Consider the following 5,599-nt stretch of genomic DNA (forward strand, 5'->3'; position numbering starts at 1 on the left):
ATCTCTGCTAAGTGAACATTGCATACCTCTAAGCAAAATATAACTCTACCAGCTCTCTGCTCAGCCTACAAGAACAAACATAGTCTGACTTCACAAAATACATTATGAAATTCTAAAGAAAATTAATAAAGAAAAATTCAACTAAAAAATAACATTAAACAGATTTTTTTTTTTTTTTTTGTCTTCAGTTATCGGAATGTATGTGCTTTGGTTTTTCTTAAAGAAATATTAATTGCATGTTTGCAATAGTTAACTAAAGAACAGCATGAGTAAGCATACCGAAGAAGTCTATAGGTTGCTGAATTAAAATCCACCTTATGATTTTTTACCTTATAATAAGAGTCATGATGTATTTTTAAAACCCAATAAGTTAACTCAACTCAAACTGATCGAGGAAACTGATTGCTTCGAACCATTTAAGTTTAAAAATAAATACATATTAGTATTTTGAACAATTACATATATTGAGTCAAATTCACTCATAATTTAGTGTTGGTTTAGTCAATCATTTTGAGTATATGTAACTTGAATATTTTAAGTTCACTCCATTCATTCAGAGCTAAAATAAGAAATAGGTTATTCATAACTTATTCAGTTTAAGATCTGCTTAATGCATTGCAGTTTTTGAGTTAATATCTCATTTTTTAGGGTCTAATGGATGGCTAAATGTATGAGCTTTTCAGATCTTTCCATAAGCTCACGCAATTTACATATAAACACGACTGGAGACACAGAAAAACACAGAGAACATCAGCTTTAGTTTCTACTCTGACAGACTGACAGACAGTTTACACTACGAAAGCAATCCGATCAAATGTGTTTTCTTATGAACACAACATGAACACAACGAGGCTGAGAAGGCGACTAGTGAGTGAGTTTATCGTTCAGAGTGACGTTTAATGTTTTTTTCCCCACTATTTGGATGACCTTTATTAGGGTTCACATTCTGATTGACATTTTGATCCTGTTCTCCCAGCTTTATTAATGTTATACAAAAGCCGAAAAGTTATTGTTTTAGGCAGGTGTTTAATCCATTCTAAAATCTAGCCTACATAAATGCATTAATTTAATGTCAGTGCAATACCATTGATTTTAAAGATACACAGCCTTTGATGTCAACCATGAAATAAATATGGGTAATGTTCCTAAAAGCCTCTTTTTCCCCCTAACGATCCACAATTATATGTTTGGTTGTGTTTTAGATCAAACCTGTGACTCACGTTGATGCTGTCTGTATACAGACCTGCATAATTTATACCTAATGACGAGAAAATGAAAACAAAAGAAAGCTATTAATGCACAGATAGAGCGCAGATGTTGGACAAGGTTAAGCTTGCTTTTGTCTCAAATTCTCTTGATGACGTTCTTCCAAATCAACACCATGAAGCAGGAGAACTATCCTGCTGCACTCTAAAAAATGAAACATGGCTGTTGTTGAACCAAAGAAATGTAACTATGCTCAAATTAAATAATGTTCTTGTGTTTGTGCATTAAAACTAAAACAGTTGTGTTGACAGAATTAGAAAAAGTCATTTCTCAAATTTACACAACTCACTTAAGTTAAATTAACGAAATGCAGTTGTGTTACCGCTGCAGTACCGCACTTTGGTCAACAGGTGGAGCTATATTTGCGCATGCGCAAATATTTCAAAGAACGTTAATGCGTATTGCGTAGCTCATCTATTAGCACTCGTTCTCCATTTTGTGAGAATCAAATCATGCTCAAACGGAGGCTGCAATCAACATTTTGTATTTATCTGGACCAAAAGGTGAGTTATTTTACTTCCTATCCTTTAATATTGAGGCTGTCCGTAAATTAGAATAGTCAATCGCTGTTTTTGTTGGTATTTATTGAAGTTGCTTTAGCACTTGTCCTCAAGTGGTGTTGTTAGCTGCTAGCGTTTTTTAGCTCTTATGTGATCTTTTAAACTTGCTGAACTTTGATAATATTTTAATTCACCCATACAAAAAATGGCAAATGACCTTATTTCTTTTATAAAATTGCTAGTTAAGAAGAGTTTCTCCATGTTGTGCCCCAATACAGCAGATGTATCTAGTTTTACTATAAATTTTAATAACTTCCTTAATGTTGAGCATTTTTATTTAATGTCAAGTAATAACTCTGAAACTTTTGAAACACAGAATGCATAGGCATATGGCAATAAACACGTTTGACACTGACTCGAGTAAGATGGCATCTACTGTAGCATCTGGTAAGCTTATTAGGTCATCCAAAATAATTTTACTACAGTTTTTTTTTTTTTTTTTTTTTTTGTATTATTATTATTATTTGACTCACATCTTCATTTTTGTTTCCTCAGAATTTTGGAGTCCTGCATGTGACGTGCATAGATTGTGGCTCTTCTCAAACATCCAGATCTAAGCTTTTAAAACACTTCAGGTTGGCACATGGACACAGACAAAGTTTTAAAACATGGAATTCGCTGTGGTCCCACATATGCTCAATACTTATGCAGGTTATCAAGGTGCTGATGGACAGAACATTTACGCACAGGAGACATGAGATGATCGAAGATCTGCGTTTCGTCACTGAATTTAATAACAGATAGCCAGCACTCTTTAGAGGTAAGTCTTTAGAATGTAATGTCATCTGTGATGAATTACTTGGATGGTTATTGTATGCAATTCCAAATTATAAATTGAAGTATTTTAGATGTAATTCAGATAAATGCTGTTAAAGAAATACTGTTAGTCTTGGTATATGATAATATTGTAAAGACTCAAATTTATCAGCAACCAACCTGATTTGTCCTTTTTGTTCATTTCTGAACCCAGCTCCTCAAAAATTTCAAAAAGACAGAAGGAACAGCGGTAAAGAAGATCATAAGCATCCTATCAGTTATGGATCTGGTATGTTCTGTTATATTCTTCATCATTTTTTATCTGACAATAATTCACTATAGATTAAAATAGTATACCCAAAGATGAACATCATTTACTCTGCTTCATGTCACCGAATCCCTTTTATTTTTCGCTTTTCTAACTAAAAAGGTAAATTATGTGGTTGTACTGCTCATTTCTGTCCATGCAATTAAAGTCAACGGTGAGTTCCTGTTCTGAAGCTTCTAAAGTCACATGCAATTGTTTGATGCTATTGAAGCTTCGGAAGAAGAATTCACCATTGACTGTCATTGTAATGACAGAAATGAGCAGGAAAAACAGGAAAAAAGACTTTGGGAGTTTGAATGACATAAATGTCAGTAAAAAAAAAAAATACAGAACTTTTGGGTATCCCTTGAATTTTTGTATATAAGCTCTGGAATGTTAATATGTACATGATTAATTCTGTTTTAATTTCAGAGCTTGTTCGTCTCTTTACCCTATTTCTCAGCAGCATCAGATTTGTGATTTATGCACCTACAATTGGAACAGCTCTGACATCCAAGATTATTTAATGGCTTTTCTGTAGCAAAGCTTTTGGTTTAGAACCACTTATTACTTTTATTGTACTGGTTCTCTGAATTTTGAGGCCCTCACAGATGCAGTTCCAGATAATATTTTTTTTTTGGCTCTTGTAGAAGTAACTTTGGCATAATTTGTGTTAATTCTTCTGAACACTGCTTATTTGTCTCATTGTTCAGAATGACACCACTGGGAAAAGGTGAATTCATCTTGAATGCACTTGCTGTTTACCTGGCCCTCTCAAACCTTGTGAAGGAGTGCATGGTAAATTATTTACATTTATAAAAAATATTGGATGTTTCTCTAAAATCAACTATCCCTTTCACCCCTGATCTGTTGTTAATTGTTACTTTATGTATTTTTTTAGGATGTTGAACATAAAGTCCTAACCTCAGTACGCAAGACCTCCTTAGGAATCTATGTGGTCAAACATGAAGGAGCAGAGGCTACAGATCCTTACAAATATGTTGGCATCATGATTTAAGGCATCTAAATACATGACAACCTGAACAATGTGCAGAAGTGTGTTCTTCGATGCCAGGTCTTATTTACGCCTGAAAAATAAACTCTTGAAATCTGAGGTTAGGAACATTTCTGGTCTTTCTATAATGTTGCACTGTTGACTGTTACAGTACTTTTGTTTCAATATCAACCATGTTACATTCCTTTGCATAATAGTCTTGTTTTAAACAACTGATAAATTGTTTGCTGCTTTTTTTGCAGTACACCTTTATAAGTAATGATTGATAAATCCTTTCACCTAAAGGCAATATGCTTTTTTAAAATTATTTATTTAATTATTTTCTTGAAAAGTGAAGGCAGTCTTTACAGAGTAAATATTGTGTACATGTTCACGTTGGAAATGTTTGTAAAAATGTAAACAAAATTGTAAAAAAAGAAAAAGTGAATGTATTCATTGAATAAACTCATAATGAAACTGGATTATTTGTGTTGGTTGAATGTAAAAATATTAATTTTAGGATAATTGAACTTAATTAACTTAATTGTTTTGGACAAAATTAAGACTGTTAACCTTATTCAACTAAACGGCATTGGATTAACCTTATGTAATTAACTTAAGTTTATTGAAATAAATAATGTTACATAAATCCAACATAACCCAGTTATGTGGGACCGGTTGACATAAAATAGTTAATTAAAGCCAACATATCATTTCTTAGAGTGTGTTCCTCTGACTGAGAGACATAACAATGACACATCTCTCTCTCTCTCTCTCTCACACACACACACACACACACACACACTCTCTCTCTCTCTTTCTTTCTCTCTCTCTCCTGCTGTTCCTCTGACTGAGAGACAGAACGATGACACATCTCTCTCTCACACCCTCAAATTGGTTGGACACACACAGACGGACAGACACATACTCTCACACACTCTCACACACTCACTCACTCACTCACTTACTCACTCACTCACACTCTTTCTCACACACATACTCAAGCAGACAGTGCCATACAGTCACTCAGTCACTCACTCACTCACTCACTCACTCACATACTCATGCAGACAGTGCCATACAGTCAGTCAGTCAGTCAGTCACTCACTCACTCACTCACTCACTCACTCTCACACACTCACACACTCACACTCTCGATCACTCACTCTCAAAGCTCACTCACTCACACTCACTCACTCACACTCTTTCTCACACACATACTCAAGCAGACAGTGCCATACAGTCAGTCAGTCAGTCCGTCAGTCAGTCACTCAGTCACTCACTCACTCAGTCTCTCACTCACTCACTCACTCACTCAGTCACTCACTCACTCACTCACTCACTCACTCACTCACTCGCTCATGCAGACAGTGCCATACAGTCAGTCAGTCAGTCAGTCAGTCACTCACTCACTCACTCACTCTCACACACTCACACTCTCGATCACTCACTCTCAAAGCTCACTCACTCACACTCACTCACACACTCACACTCTTTCTCACACACATACTCAAGCAGACAGTGCCATACAGTCAGTCAGTCAGTCAGTCACTTACTCACTCACTCTCACACACTCACACTCTCACTCACTCACTCTCACGCTCACTCACTCACACTCACACACTCACTCACTCGCTCGCTCACTCACTCATATTCACTCACTCACTCACTCACTCACTCACTCACTCACTCACTCACTCACTCACACACATACTC

The 5,599-nt window shown here is 35.5% G+C and overlaps 1 long non-coding RNA gene across 1 annotated transcript; it reads left to right on the forward strand.

Annotated features, from left to right (window-relative positions):
• Positions 1-1,659: 1,659 nt before the first annotated feature.
• LOC308700533 lies at positions 1,660-4,364 on the forward strand. The gene is made up of 7 exons (XR_014031319.1): positions 1,660-1,769; positions 2,143-2,213; positions 2,322-2,401; positions 2,478-2,586; positions 2,797-2,871; positions 3,603-3,687; positions 3,791-4,364. It is a non-coding gene; the product is annotated as an uncharacterized lncRNA (long non-coding RNA).
• Positions 4,365-5,599: the final 1,235 nt, after the last annotated feature.

Source organism: Scardinius erythrophthalmus (assembly GCF_964197995.2).
Source record: "Scardinius erythrophthalmus genome assembly, chromosome: 13".
Lineage (NCBI taxonomy): Eukaryota > Metazoa > Chordata > Actinopteri > Cypriniformes > Leuciscidae > Scardinius > Scardinius erythrophthalmus.